General features: G+C 45.3%; 1 pseudogene; it reads right to left on the bottom strand.

The window, feature by feature from the left end:
• The window catches only part of LOC119845810, a 100,823-nt pseudogene extending 84,518 nt beyond the window's left edge, over positions 1-16,305 (bottom strand).
• Positions 16,306-16,834: the final 529 nt, after the last annotated feature.

Below are 16,834 nucleotides of genomic sequence, written 5' to 3' on the forward strand. Positions count from 1 at the left end.
AATAGTATAACTGCATCCACACTATAGCACTAACTGTACCAGTGAAGTTAAAGTGGTACAACTTTTGAGTGGCGTCAAGGTAAGAGATGAGTTGGAACTCCCGAGATGTGTCCCTAAGAAAGGAATGCATCTTGTTTATTAGTTGTAATGTTTCATACCTCTCTCAGAGCAAGGAGTACAAGGGGTTACCCGGCTGAGCCAGAGAGTGAGCCAAATTCTCCTTTTTGTTACACTTAAAGCTGGGTGAAAATTTTTAGGTGAATCCTTTTTTTGCTGAAAAATTGGGTTGATCAAAACTATTTGTGAATTTCCAGCAAATAGCTTCAGCTGAAAAAGAAAAACAGTTGGAATTGCTGAAATGAAATGTTTCGACTTTCCGTTTCGGAATGACGTTTCGCTCAGTGATTAACATAATGTAATTTGGAAAAAAAACATTTAGCTATGTTGAAAACCCCATGAAAATGAAACAAAATGCAACTCAAAACTGAATATGTTTTTGTTTCAGATTGAATGAAACTTTATTCAATACGAAATGGTTTTTTTTCCAAATTTTTGAGTTGACACCCAAACCGAAAAATCAATTATTTGCCCCGCCCTAGTTATTCCTTCATTTTCAATGGACCCGCACCAGAATTTTGGCCCATTGGGATTAATGTATCCAATGCAAGGAAACTCAGAGGAGGTTAAGGGACTAACTCTGTGACTTTCAAAGGATCCTAAAGCTGTACACACTGCCATAGAAAGTCAATGGGAGTCAGATGCCTGAGTCCTTTAGCCCCATTTGAAGGCTCTGGCTTAGAAGAACAGCATAGAAAATGTTTCTTTCATAGCTACAACAAGAACAGTAGGAACACACAATGCAGAGAGCAAGCTACAATCCATGATAGCATCCAGACTGCAGAAATGTATGGGATTTTTCTAGTGTAGTATACAGGAAGTTGGATACAAAGCACAGTAGAGATGGTGGGTGGGAAATTAATTATCTTCAGGCTCAAGATCTTTTTGGTGAAATTTTGCTGGGAGGGAAATTCACAAGAAACAAAATCTCTGGTCACATCAGTTGCGTTACTGTGATGTTGCTGGTCACTTTTTCAGTGATAGTGTTGGGTGTGAGCATGTGGATATTTGGTCTCAACAATAATAATACCTTAAATTCATAGATACTAAGGTCAGAAGGGACCATTCTGATCATCTAGTCCGACCTCCTGCACAATGCAGGCCACAGAATCTCACCCACCTACCTCATATACAGGGTTTTTCATCATTGGATCTCAAAGCGCTTTACAGAAGAGGTCAGTATCATTATCCCTATGTTACAGATGGGGAAAGTGAGGCACAGAGCCCTGTCCAAGGTCACTCAGGGAAGAAGTGGGAGAGCTGGGAATAGAACCACGGTCTTCTTAGTCCCAGACCAGTGCTCTGCCCACTACGTCACAATAAAAGAAATCTGTTGCTCAGGTGATAGTGACTACAATTCCTAGGCTTTAGCATATGGTGGTTCTTTTGCTTGAAGAGGTTGTCGATATGATTTTCACACAGGAACTACCTCCCCTGCCTCCATAGCTGTATCCTCCAATGCCTTTTCCGCTTCCAGAGCTGGAGCCACCTCCTCCCCAGCTTATCCTACTCCCACCTCCGGAGCTGCTGCTGACTACCGCTGCAAAAGACCGAGATGTTCGAGTTATTCCAGCTGCAGCATGTCACGGATTAGCTTAGTGGGTCATGATCCACACTCTACCCCCTTTTTCGTGGCTTCCTGGGATGACCAGGGAGCCTGGCTCATGAAACACCTGTCCTCCAACTCCCATGAGGTGTCCCAACAGTATTTCCAAATCAAGGTATAGTGGGGTTCAAATTTTTGCAAAAAAAAAAAAAAATTCCATGGGGAGGAAAAAAAACATTTTCCAAACAGCTCTAGTTAGGGCCTCTATGCATCACTCAGGTATTGCAAAGGGTCTATAATCAGGGTGCAAATGCACAAGTGAGAAGTCTTGTGTTTGCATTGATACCGCTGCTCATCCCCTGCATGGCATGAGAAGCATGTCAAGGGAGGGAAGGCGGCGTATTGGCTGTAAAAGGGGGCATGGTAGAGTATAGTTCGATGCTGCCAACCCTCCACTGGCACTAGGTTTATTAAGAACCATACACCAATGGTGCAACTTAGAGCAGCTACTGGGCTGCTCTAAGCATCATTAGAGCCAGAGCTAGTGATAACCACCAGGAAGTTGGTTCCCACTCTGTCTTGTGCTGAGTGGTGGTCGTGGGGAGGAGAATAGAGGCTTCCAGTTTGCCTGTTCCTATCTTTAGTAAACAGACACTCGGGTTACTTACAGATGTTCACAGCACTGGCACACTCTCCAGACATCCTGTTGTGAAAAGAAACACCATTTAGGTAATTGATTTAGCCTGTCTGCTAGAAGTTAGGACACATCCTGAAACCTGAAGTCAAGGGGAGCCAAGTGGCTGTAGAATTTCCTTCCCAATAGTAGACAAGGCATGTACTTTCAAAAGGGTGCAGTGCAGCTCCTAGCTCTACATTTCAATGAGGTCATACGGTCCTTAAAGCTGGTGTGGAGCAAGTTTTGGGTGCTTCCCACAAGGTTTGGACACCTCTTATATACCAGCAAGCACAGCTCACTGGAGACTACCAGGGTGTGGTCACACGGTGGGAGAGCAGTGGTTGGAAGAGGGTTATTCAGTCCTCCAAGCTCAGAGTTTTCCCAGCCACTGGATCTCCCTCTAATCACCTGTAGGATAGAGCTGGTCAAAATTCAGAATTTCCATCCCGTGGGAGATTCCAAAATTTGGATTCATCCCAAAAGGGATGAAAAGTCAAAACCTTTGGATTTTTGGTTAAATGAAACATTCTGCAGACAGTGTTGAACCTACTGAAACGTATTTCGACTTTATAATTTCAAATACATTAAAGTTGAAACAAAATGTTGCGATTATTTCCTGTGAAAATGTCGATGAAACTGATAGAACCCTGTGAAATGTTTCAGTTTTGTGGAATAAGCCAGCAGAAACCTACGAGCACGATTATTTGTGGTCACACGGTGGGAGAGCAGTGGTTGGAAGAGGGTTATTCAGATCAGAGTTTTCCCAGCCACTGGATCTCCATCTAATCACCTGTAGGATAGAGCTGGTCAAAATTCAGAATTTCCATCCCATGGGAGATTCCAAAATTTGGATTCATCCCAAAAGGGATGAAAAGTCAAAACCTTTGGATTTTTGGTTAAATGAAACATTCTGCAGACAGTGTTGAACCTATTGAAACGTGTTTCGACTTTATTATTTCAAATACATTAAAGTTGAAACAAAATGTTGCGATTATTTCCTGTGAAAATGTCGATGAAACTGATAGAACCCTGTGAAATGTTTCAGTTTTGTGGAATAAGCCAGCAGAAACCTGCGAGCACGATTAATTGTGGGCAAAAAAAGTGTACACCAACAGTAACAGAGGCTGTGTTGCAAAAGTCAGGACCCATATATATATTGCACCCACCTGCATTCTTCTCCCTCCAGCAGTGTCTTGTACGTGGCAATCTCAATATCCAGGGCCTGCTTGATATTCAAGAGCTCCTGATAATCACGCAGCAAACGAGCCGTCTCCTCCTTAGCTTTCTGCAGGGCCATTTCCAATTCAACCAGTTTTTCCCTAGCATCCTTGAGGGTAAGCTCTCCACGTGCCTCTGTCTCGGCAAAAGCCGACTGCAATTTGGCACACTGCAAAGAAAAGAAAGCAAGCTAACCATGTGGTCTTCCATTCACAACGCCTCATCTGGAGCCCCATGGCCATCAATGAGCATTTTCCCATTAACTTCAGCAAACTTTTGAACCAGGTCTTAAGACCTTTAAATTAACTCTTTATCATCAGGCCTTTGGATCATCTCTACTCCATGTAGACCAGAACTAGTACCTAGATACTATGGTGAATGACACACTATAAATGTGATAGATAGATGGATGGAAGGAAAGAGGTATTATATGGAAAGAGAAATGAACTAGGTGGATGGAAAGATGATTAGGTGGATAGACAGATGGAAGGAAAGAGGCATTAGATGGAAAGAGAAATGAACTAGGTGGATGAAAAAGAAAAGAAAGGAAGATAGAAAGAAATCCATTTATTTCATTCCTTCTTGGTCTTTACGGCAATTGAATTAGATCAAGGCAATTGTGTATAATGCCTCACAATATCATATAGAGATGTTAAATTCCATAGGCACTTTTTTACTATTCTTCAGGGAAATAATGAAATACGTGGATGAGACTTGATTTTCCCTGGGACTAACTCCTTTCTTTCACATTGTAGGGCCTCTCATGTCATCTTTAGCATCACTATGGGCACCATGGCAGTATTCAGGACAAGAAGAGCACATCTGTCACTTTTTACTAGCGGCCAGGGTTCATAGCAGAGCTGTGTGGATGAAGGATTTTTTGGTTCCAAAAAAATAGAGAAGAAACGGTTTTATGTTGAACCGAAAACAAAATGTATCAAATTTTTCAGCAAATCAGAAAAATCAAAGACATAACTTCACTTCAGATCACATTTTGGTTCTCCATATTGAAACGTTTTGTGTCGATGTTGACTGTCTTTTTAATTTAAAAAAAAATAATTGATATTTTGAAATGAAAAGTCATTTTGAGCCCACCCACCCCCCATGTAAACATTTTGAAAATGTCAAAACAAAATGTTTTGATTTAGGGGGAATTTTTTTCCCACCAAAACAATTCAGCAAAACCAAAACGTTGTGGTTGTTGCTGTTTTTGCATTTTTCACACACACACAAAAATGTTGGATGAAATTTTTTCCCCAGCTTTAGTTCAGGGTGAACACGTTTGTTTTACATTAAGCAGAAACAACCTCCTTGTTTTGAGCATCATTACAGGCACCGTGGCAGTATTCAGGATGAGAAAAGCATGTCTGGCAGTCTGCCACGGTTGCACTAGTGTCCAGGATCCATAGCACATCTACCCATTTTCAATTTATCAGATGTGCTCTACCTGTTTTTTCACATTTTCAAGTTCAGCCTGCAGTCTGTGGATCAGCCGGGTCAGCTCCGAGATCTCCAGCTTGGAGTTTTTCAGATCATTGTCCTGTTTCCCAGCAGTGACTTGAAGCTCCTGAAACTGATGGCCAGAAAAAAAAAATTTCTGAAGGCAGATCTAACCTGATCAGGGCTAATTCTGAGAAGCAAATAGGAGCTACATCTGCTCCACGCCTGCTTTACTATGATTTTGGGGGATTATCCAATCAATGGAAGATGGATATATTTCCCAGCATCCTTAATTAAAGTGACAGGTACCTCTCTGATTCGTGCATTATGTTCTGTATTCCTTAGCTAGGTGGTTAGGGTGCTATCCTGGGACTTGAGAAACCATATCATAGAATCATAGAATCATAGAATATCAGGGTTGGAAGGGACCCCAGAAGGTCATCTAGTCCAACCCCCTGCTCAAAGCAGGACCAAGTCCCAGTTAAATCATCCCAGCCAGGGCTTTGTCAAGCCTGACCTTAAAAACCTCTAAGGAAGGAGATTCTACCACCTCCCTAGGTAACGCATTCCAGTGTTTCACCACCCTCTTAGTGAAAAAGTTTTTCCTAATATCCAATCTAAACCTCCCCCATTGCAACTTGAGACCATTACTCCTCGTTCTGTCATCTGCTACCATTGAGAACAGTCTAGAGCCATCCTCTTTGAAACCCCCTTTCAGGTAGTTGAAAGCAGCTATCAAATCCCCCCTCATTCTTCTCTTCTGCAGACTAAACAATCCCAGCTCCCTCAGCCTCTCCTCATAAGTCATGTGCTCTAGACCCCTAATCATTTTCGTTGCCCTTCGTTGTACTCTTTCCAATTTATCCACATCCTTCCTGTAGTGTGGGGCCCAAAACTGGACACAGTACTCCAGATGAGGCCTCACCAGTGTCGAATAGAGGGGAACGATCACGTCCCTCGATCTGCTCGCTATGCCCCTACTTATACATCCCAAAATGCCATTGGCCTTCTTGGCAACAAGGGCACACTGCTGACTCATATCCAGCTTCTCGTCCACTGTCACCCCTAGGTCCTTTTCCGCAGAACTGCTGCCGAGCCATTCGGTCCCTAGTCTGTAGCGGTGCATTGGATTCTTCCATCCTAAGTGCAGGACCCTGCACTTATCCTTATTGAACCTCATTAGATTTCTTTTGGCCCAATCCTCCAATTTGTCTAGGTCCTTCTGTATCCTATCCCTCCCCTCCAGCGTATCTACCACTCCTCCCAGTTTAGTATCATCCGCAAATTTGCTGAGAGTGCAATCCACACCATCCTCCAGATCATTTATGAAGATATTGAACAAAACGGGCCCCAGGACCGACCCCTGGGGCACTCCACTTGACACCGGCTGCCAACTAGACATGGAGCCATTGATCACTACCCGTTGAGCCCGACAATCTAGCCAGCTTTCTACCCACCTTATAGTGCATTCATCCAGCCCATACTTCCTTAACTTGCTGACAAGAATGCTGTGGGAGACCGTGTCAAAAGCTTTGCTAAAGTCAAGAAACAATACATCCACTGCTTTCCCTTCATCCACAGAACCAGTAATCTCATCATAAAAGGCGATTAGATTAGTCAGGCATGACCTTCCCTTGGTGAATCCATAGCTCAATTCCATGGTTTACCACAAACTTTGAGAGACCTTGGGCAAGTCATTCTGTGCCTCAGTTTTCCCATCTGTACAATGGGAATAATACCTGTTGTGCAGGGGTATGGTGAGGATAAATACATGAGGCATTCAGATACTATGCTGGTGGGGCCATAGGTAGATTTTCAGATGTGACTAAGAAGTCAGAAGAATCAATGTGACAAGATATCACTACTATAAAAGTATTAATTATATTTTGTTCACATAAGTGGCGCTGAATTAGAAAACTCTATTTTATCCACAGAATAGGTGCACAGAAGATCTGGTTGACTCTTTTCCATGTGGCAAAGCCACGAGCATTGTATGGCTCCATACCTTGGAGCCACGCGAGGACTCACCTTGCCTTGGTATATGGAGTTGGCTTCAGCTCGGCTCCTGTTAGCCATGTCTTCATAGTGAGCCTTAACCTCAGCAATGATCCCATCCAGGTCCAGGGCTCGGTTGTTGTCCATAGACAAGATAACGCTGGTGTCACTGATCTGTCTTTGCATTTGTGCCAATTCCTGAAAATCATACAAAGTCCCCATCAGTGAGTGGCCCTTTCTCTCTAGATGCCAGATGCTGATTAAATTGCAGTAAGGGCAGTTTAGGTTGGACATTAGGAAAAACTTCCTAATTGTCAGGGTGGTTAAGCAATTGCCCAGGAAGGTTGTGGAATCTCCATCATTGGAGATTTTTAAGAGCAGGATAGTCGGGGATGGTCTTCATAATACTTAGTCTTGCCATGAGTGCAGGGGACTGGACTAGATGACCTCTCGAGGTCCCTTCCAGTCCTACAATTCTATGATTCTCTCTATAAACCTGTTACTCTCATCTATTATCATTCTCTATGTATTTCTTCCCCCAACTCTTATTGCTGTCTTTCTTGCTAGCTCGCAATCCCATACGTAAATACTTCATAGAATATCAGGGATGGAAGGGACCTCAGGAGGTCATCTAGTCCAACCCCCAACTTATTTATCTAGCTACAGAAAATAAAAACTCATATGGTTAGATGTTGTACTGAACCACAAGGAATGACCTCACCACTCTTACCCTCCTTTACTCATGTCTTATTCAAACACCCACTGACGTTAATGGTTGTTTTGCCTGAATAAGAACTTGTAGTTTTGTCCCAGAGTTTACCCATCAGACTAACTCTATGCAGAATTTTCATGGGTGTATTTTTTTTATAGGTAGTTGGTCTCCAAAAGCCCACATCTATCAGGCTGGTCACTTGTATCTGTCATTATTTCCTTGCATATATCATCTAGCCTGCAGGGTATTATTCTCAGGTATGTCTTACCATTACAAGCACCCTCTTGGCCAACATCAGGGAATGAATAGATGACCTCTGGAGCTTTAAGTATGAACAGCTACAGCTTGAGCTAAAGCTGCAGAGTAGGGAAGGGGCTGCAACAGCTCATATTCTCTGGGAATTAGGGGGACTTGTAACACACACTCACCACTGGGTTACATTGGGAACATAGGAATTGCCAGACTGGACCAGATGCAAGGTCCATCTAATCCAGCATCCTGTCTCAGACAGTGGTCAACACCAGCTGCCCTGGAGGAAAGTGCAAGAACACTACAATAGGCAGGGCCGGCTCTACCGTTTTTGCCACCCCAAGCAGCACGCCGAATTGCCGCCACCTCGAGCAGCTGAAGAGATGGGAGCTGCCACCGAATTGCTGCCATGGGCGGCTGAAGATAGAAGCTACCACTGAATTTCTGCCACCGCGGAAACACCCTAACGGCACACGGACTGCCACCCCTTGCAGATTGCCGCCCCAAGTATCTGCTTGGAACGCTGGTGCTTGGAGCCTGACAATAGGCAGGCGAGGGATAGTCCGCTCTCCATGATGGTCTCAGCCTGATTCTTAATAGAGATTGCTTTGAAGCATAGATTTTTAGCTCTTCCAAACCTCTTATGTCTTATTTAAATGACTATAGAACCTCTGCAGTGATGTTCTTCCTGAGGGAGCCCCACCCTGAAGTTCTTCCACCAGTGGAATTCTCTTTGTACTTTGTATGAGTTTTGCCTGGGTGCGTACCGAGAGTCTAACCCTGAAGTCAACTGGAGTTTTGTCATTGACATCAGTGGGAACAGGGTCGTGTTCTTGCTAAGAACATCAGGATCAGATTCTCAGTTTTGTCCTGGCACCTTGCATCATAGGTGCTGGAACTAGGGGTGCTGCCTAATGGTTTCCATTATATACAAGGTTTACAGTTTGGTTCCATGGCTCTCAGCATCCCCACTATAAAAATTGTTCCAGCACCCCTTGCCTCTTTCACACCAGCATAGTGAGGGTAAAATAGATGTAGATTTCTACATTTTAGATTCAGTATCATTTGCTCTCATTTTTGCACTGGTGTATATACAAGATGCAGGTCAGTGGAGAACGTGGCATTGAGTGTTGGATCTTTGGGCAACTATTCTACTGTCCTCCAACTTCTCCTGCTATTTAGACCTTTCTGTTCCTTAGCGTTGGGCCATCCTGCCATGTTTGTAAGTTTTCTGGAAGCACTCAGGGGCTTGCTTAGAAATTCCACCCCTGCAATGTTTCTGGTGACAGGTATAAGACATGTAAACATTTAAGGTGCCCTAGAAAAGTGCTAAATATGATGTGGGGCATCTCTGTGTGGATTAGGAGAACAGAGAACATTCTCACCGCCTCATACAGGACTCTCAGAAAGTTGATTTCATCTGTCATGGCAGCCACCTTGGCCTCCATCTCCACCTTTTTCATGTAGGCAGCATCCAAGTCCTGAAAGATGGCAATGGAGATCATAGTTTCAAGCTCAGGGGAACAGGTGACAGTTTCAAGAACAGGAAGGGCTGATTTCCCTTTGCCTTGCTCCTGGTGTGGTAATTTCCACTAGTACAAAGTAAATGGAAAGTGGATGCAAAACACCAACAAGTCAGAACAACAGAGTTTCACGCGCGCCTTGCATAGTAGGCAAGATACTTCGAGGCCAGGGCATAGGCAGCCAGGTCTAGTGGTTGGAGCAGAAGACAGAGTCAAGCCAAGAGTCAGCACTGGAGTCAGAGACCAGGAGGGCAGTAACCAGGAACAGGTCAGGAAAGCATGGTTAAGGAGTCAGGCAAGAAGGCAGGATCCAGTGTAGCAGACAGGCAGAGCCCAGCTGTGCACCTCTCTTTGGGTTTAAATAGGAAGCCCTGACCAATCAGAGCGCACAGTGTTCCTCCGGTCAGGCCCAGGGAAGCCCTCCCTGGGGTAACTTCCGGTTTCATCATCTCTCCTGCTCAGTTGGTTCATAGGGAGACAGCAGGTAGGAACAGCAAGGTGACAGTCAGCTGTGTCCCCCGGGGGCCCAGCTTTGATACAAGGACACAGGACTGGAAGGGACCTCCCGGGTCATTGAGGCCAATCTCCAATGATTGCAGGTCACCCTAGTCACTATAATATATGAAGCTCCATCTAAAAATTAGTTAGACTGTTTCCTCCATTACTCCTTCTGGGAGGCTGTTCCAGAACTCCCTCCTCTCATGGTTAGAAACATCTTCTAACTTCCAGCCTCAATTTATTCCTGGCTTTACACCCATTTTTTCTTGTGCCAACATTGTCCATTAGCTTAAATAGCTCTTCTCCCTCCCTGGTGTTTAGGTCTCCGGTGCATTTATAAAGAGCAATCATACCCCCTGGTACTATAAAGTGCCATGTGGAGAGAATCTTCCCCAGTGTCGGTCAGACTGGTAAATTTATTCCATATTCTAGATAGGTTGACTTTGCTGCATCCAAAACACCTGTTGCTTGTGTGTCAACCGATACTGAGTAACTCTGTGCTTTCAGGGCCGGATGCACTGGAATAGCCCAGTGCAAAGCAGCTATCAGCTCCACTTAGCCAATTAATCCAGATTTATAGCCACTTTGCATTATCAGAGCAATGTGCAAAGCAGCCAGAGGACAGAGATTAGGACTGGCGAAAACTTTTTTGCCCAACTTTTTTGCGTTTTGATTGAACATCGTGTTTTTGGCTAAACTAAACTTTTCATGAAAAGTGTCTGCTTTCCACAGGAAATATTGATAATTTTGTCACAGTACCCAATGGCTGAAAATGGAAATATTTTTGACTAAACACAAAATACTTCAATTCACACTGTGCCTTATGGGACTCATAGCTCAAGTGCCTTACCCTTCCATTTCCTTCTATGGGCTGGGCTCTCTGGTTGGCCTACATCATCCAGGATGCACCACTCTCTCCTCACCAAGAGGCTACAAAGTAATGCCTCATGGAAGATGTAGTCCAGCAAGAGAGTCTGGCCCACAGATAGGGTTTCCAGGTATCCTGTTTTCGACCGGAACACCTGGTCAAAAGGGACCCTGGTGGCACCGGTCAGCACCACTGACTGGGCCATTAAAAGTCCGGTTGGCGGCACTGCTGGCACAGCAGGGCCAGCAGGTTCCATACCCGGCTCCGTGCGTCTCCTGGGAAGTGGCCGGCATGTCCCTCCAGCTCCTAGGCTTAGGGATGGCCACAGGGGCTCCGCATGCTGCCTCCATTCCAAGCACCGGCTCCAAGCTCCCATTGGCCAGGAACTGAGGCCAATGGGAGCTGTGGGGTGGTGAGCAGAACCCGGTGGTCCCTCCATCTAGGAGCCGAAGGGACATGCTGGTCGTTTTCCAGGAGTTACCTGAGGTTAGCGCCGCCCGGAGCCTGCAGCCCTCACCCCCTCCTGTGCCCCAACCCCCTGCCCCAAACCTGAGCCCCCTCCTATACCCCAAACCCCTCATCCCCTGCCCCACCCCAGAACCCGCACTCCCAGCTGGAGCCCTCACCCCCTCCCGCACCCCAACCCCCTGCCCCAGCCTGGTGAAAATGAGCATGTGAGTGAGGGTGAGGGAGAGCGAGCAACGAAGGGAGGGGGGAATGGAGTGAGTGGGGGGCAAGGCCTCAGGGAATGGAAGGGGGAGGGGGCAGGGCAAGAGTGTTCGGTTTTCTGCAGTTAGAAAGTTGGCAACCCTACCCACAGAAGCGGAGAAAGTGAGCATAAGGCACCTGAACGACATTTCCAATGTGACACCATAGCACCATTTTGAATCAAATTATTTTGTTTTTTTAGCCAAAAGATTCCAGTTTTCAATATTTTGCCAAAAAGTAGCAATTTTCCGTGGGGAAAAATACCTAGTTTCTAACCAGCTCTAGTGTAGATGCATCTGGCCCTAATGCTGAAATACATAATGTTGTATTCCAAACGTGCCTTCCAGTTGTATGCTAGCTGAAATTTAACAACTCAGTCCTTTCAAACTGTGTAACTATCTGTATATAATCATCGCCTGTCTATCTATTTGCACATATACCTGCATTCCTAGCTATAGACTTGCCTGTGAATCCCACTCTTAGAAATACAAACAGTTTAAATAAAATCAAACCAGGATTCTATTGTGTATTTTATACATTTCTAAAGCCTCTCACCCAAAATGTATAAACATTTATTAAATAAATTTCATGACCTTCTGTCCCAGATAAGTAGGTCAGTATTGTCTGCCTCTTACAAATGGGGAAACTGAGTCACACAGCGGGAAAGCAACTTGCCCAAAGTTACTCAGCATGCCAGTGGCATTCAGATGCCCTGGCCCCCGGTCTCTTGCTTTAACCACTAGACTGCTTTGCCTTCAACTTATGCCAATGGCCAAGCCTTTTCCTAATAGCATATCTTTAAAACCACTTCCCTTCTTACGAAAGGTCCAAGGTTTCCTTTGTTTTATTTGTTTTTATTTTTGTACTATCTCTTTTTCCCCATGCATGCCCCCTGCCAACATTATTGTTATGTTCATGGCATACACATAGAGAAGTTAGATAAAGGACATAAAACACCTTTTCTGGAAGGTTGCACTACTTTATTTCTTAGAATCCAGAATCCTAACACACAAGAACCAAAGACAAAGAGAGACAAATCTGGCTGCTCCCTAACAAGGAGAGGCCCAGGTCACCTTGCTGAAGGCTGATTCTTTGCAGAATGATTGCTCAAGCGCCCAGATTGCACGCTTTCCTACAAAGCCCCCTAGCCTGCAAGCAGGATCAGGAAATCCATCACACTTAAAGGGATAGCCCGTCATTTTAACACAGTTTTCAATACATCACAAATTATCCTGCTGAATCAGGACCCAATCATGCTAGGTGCTGTACAAACACCTAGTGAGACAGTGTCCCTGCCCCTGGTAGCTTGCAAACTAAATAGACATGACAGACACAGGAGAGGAAACAGAAGCAGAAAATGACTTGCCCAAGGTCACAGCCAAGAGGAGAACCCAGGTATTCTGAATCCTAGCCCAGAGCCCTAACTACTGGACCAAGGCATATGCTCCAATTAGCACCCATCAGAGTGGAGCAGAGACAATCATCCCTTAATCTCTGATAAGGTGATGCTCACCTTCTTCAGCAGCACAAACTCATTCTCCGCTGCCATGCGTCTGTTGATTTCCTCTTCGTATCTGTCAGGACAGAAGACAATATGCAGCACTACTACTGTCATGTCCCAAATAACATAAACATCACAAAAATATCATAACCAGGTAAGCTACAATGTAAAATAAAATTCAGAATGAAAACTTTCAGATACAAATCTTTTTGTGTCAATATTTTCCCCTGTACGGGAATTTTTGTCAACATTTTGATACAATTTCACATACACAACACACGCAAAATTAGTTTGGTCAATTTTCCTGTTTCAATGATGTTTTTCCAATCAGCACTGCTTGCAATTCCTGCGCTCTCCCTGCATTGGTAGAGGTGCTGGGTGGGACTTTCGAAATCATTAGTTGCTGGCGTAACACTGCTCCTATTTTCCCAGCAATGTCAATGGGAGTAGAGCTAGACCAATGCTCAGGGCTTCTGAAAATCCCACCCGGCACCCTTTTGCACTCGCTCAGGTTAAAAATCTCTTGTCCAGCATTTGCAGCATTGTTAAATGCTGCACCGCATCCAGGGACTTCCTGCAAAGCACTGGCCCAGAATTATTATTAGACCTGGCAGAATTCAATGCTTATGGTTTTATCATTTTGACGGATAACGTCAATGTTTATTTTTAACCTTTTTTTTTTAGATTTTGTTATCAATATAAATGTCCACAGTTGCACTAAATTATGGGTTGTAAGCATGTTTGAAAATTATTTGTATTGATTTAAATGGTCACAATTGCAGGAAATCGTGGGGTGGAGGTTCAGACATAATTGCTTAACGGAAGTATTGCAACACATTTTATATGCATGAAAAGGGGATTCTAATAAAGTTTTCAAGCAGCAGTTTTCTTATTTTGCCTGTCAATACATTCTGATTAACAATGGTTGAAATTTTTTTCATTGGCTTGTGTGTATACAGCGAAATCAACGTGTACCAACATTGGCAGACAAAAATCTAATCCTTCCCAGCCTAATTGTTATGCAGAATAAAAGGACCAGAGTTTTAAAGGTGTTTAAGCACTAAAGATGTAGACAGACACGATCAGGGTATACTGGCCCTTAAATGTATAAGGGGCCAGAAGACCCCATTCCAGAAAGCGAGAATGAATAAAAACACTGGATATGGCCTTGCCATGGAAAAGTCGTAATGGTCCCAGGCAGTGTTTCCCAAACTTGGGACACTTCTTGTTCAGGGAAAGCTCCTGGCGGGCCAGGCTGGTTTGTTTACATGCCGCGTCTGCAGGTTCGGCCGATCATGGCTCCTACTGGTTGCGGTTCGCTGTGCCCGGCCAATGGGGGCTGAGGGCTGCTGAACCTGTGGACGCGGCAGGTAAACAAATTGGCCTGGCCTGCCAGGGGCTTTCCCTGAACAAGTGGTGTTCCAAGTTTGGGAAACACTGGTCCCATGAAATTAGCAGTTGGATGTGGGAGGAGGGGAACAGGACACTGTCCCTTTAAGGACCCAGGACCAGGAGGCCTGCTGTCTAGGATGAGCCAGAGCTCTCCTCTCTTTCAGCCAATCAAGAGGATTTCTCTGGAGGAGGCCAGTATATAGACAGCCTTCTCCCTCAGAACAGAGGAGAGGCAGGTAGGAGAAGGCTGAGCTCCAGCTAGAAGCAGCTACGAATGGCAACCCTGCAAAGACCAGATACTGGCCAGAGAAGAACTCTACAGTGGTGGGCAGAAAAGCCAGAGATTGGAGTTAACCCCTAGAGTTGCAATGATGGATTTTATTTTTGAGACACTATGGACTATGTGGAACCGTCTGCGGTCATTAAACCAGCCCCATGTAGAGGTTGGTACTATTCACAAGAGAGACTGTGTGGAGCTCATCGGGGGGCCCGAAAAGGGACAATAGAGAGACTGCACTGCAGGGGGACCTCTGGCCATGAGGGGGCGCTCAGTGGCAGCTCTGTCACAAACACCTAGTGGAATTTTCAAAAGCATGTCGAGAGCTGGGCACCTAGGTGCTTTTGAAAATCCCACTCGTTGCCTTTCTGCATCTTCAGGAGGCTAAATACCACTAAAAACCTGGCCCTCAGTCCTTGGAGAACATGAACATGACCCAGTGCTTTCTCCACATACTTGTGCTTCAAGTCCTCCACCAGATCCTGCATGTTCTTCAGTTCTGAGTCCTGTCTTCCCCTCTCTCTCACCAGACCATCAAGCTGCTTCCTTAGGCTGCCAACGTAGGCCTCAAAGACGGGCTCCAGGTTGTTCGCAGCATTTGACGTGGGCTGCCACAGCAGGTTCCATTTGGTCTCGAGAACTTTATTCTGTTGCTCCAGGAATCGGACCTGAGATCCAAATAGAGAAAAGAGGTGCCAGACGTTGGAGACGATACTCCAGAGCACTGGCAGGTCAGTTACCGTAGCAACCTGCTCATCTCCCATTCCAGTATCAGGGAAATCTTGGTTAGCCTTAAACAGGATTTGGTAATTTTCTATTTTCAATGCAACAGAAAGAAAAAAGATCAGTAGCGTCTGACCCTCTGTTTATTTATCAATCTACCCCTTACACACTCCACTATTGCTCAACTGATTGATGGATCTATGTATCCCCATACACACCTCTCTAGCTGTCCTTAAAAGCAGAATAACGATGATGATTATTTCAGCGGGACTTGGGCACATGCTTAAATTTAGGCCCATGCTAAAGTGTTATCACGACTATGGATGCTTTGCTGAATCTGTGCCAATGATGACGGTAATTAAAATAATTAATAAACGACTGGGCCCACCTTGTCGATGAAGGAGGCAAACTTGTTGTTGAGGGTCTTAATCTGCTCCTTCTCCTGCACTCGCACTTTCTGGATCTCCGGGTCGATCTCCAGGTTGAGTGGCACCAGCAGGTTCTGGTTGATGGTCACCTCTTGGATGCCACCAGGAGGACAAAAGGGGAACCCAGGGTTACTCCTCCCACCACCAAATCCTCCACCGAACAACCCACCACCACCAAAGCCACCAGCCCCACCACTAGCGCCAAATCCATCACCAAAGCCACCACCGAGCCTCCAGCCTCCACCAATCAAGCTATTGGAAATGCTTTTAATCCCGCTGAGATTGTAGAGACTTCTGCTGCCAAAGACACGGTGTCTACTTCGTCCTCGGCTCAGAGAGGTGCAGCTGGATCTGCCCCCACTGGAAACAATCGCAGAGACACTGCCGAAGCCCCTGCTGCAACCTCCTGCTCTAGCGTTCAGTTGCCGACTCATGGTGGCTTGTTCCAAGAGGACTCCGCAGCACTATGAACAAAGCTGCGGCATGAGAACAGAGCTGGGACAGGAGTAGGAGCCCTTCTGACACAACAGCTGCTCCATCCTCCTTTATATGTCTTTGAGCTGGGGTTGGAAGAGCAGGTGTAAAGAAAACAATCTCAGCTATTCATGGGCTTGGTTTGCCTGGCAGGAAGCCCATTCTTTATTCCAACCTGCTAAACACTTAACTTCAGCTAAACACACCCCCGGCACAAAAATGATTTTCTTTCCAGGGTGGATGGGTTTTTTGATGGTAAAATAAGCACTGTGTGACGGTCCCCAGGTTGGCCAACACACCCAGGGTTGGACCAGCGACCGCCAGAGCTAAAATCATGAGCAACTGCCTCTTTTGCTAATGATGGGCATTAAATAAGTAGAAGCTTTTCTGGGATTTGAGGAAGGATGGTCCAGTGGTAAGGGCATTCACCTGCCATTTGGGAGACCTGGGCTCAAGTCCCAGCTCTACCACAGAATTCCTGTGTGACCG

Source organism: Dermochelys coriacea, chromosome 20 (assembly GCF_009764565.3).
Source record: "Dermochelys coriacea isolate rDerCor1 chromosome 20, rDerCor1.pri.v4, whole genome shotgun sequence".
Lineage (NCBI taxonomy): Eukaryota > Metazoa > Chordata > Testudines > Dermochelyidae > Dermochelys > Dermochelys coriacea.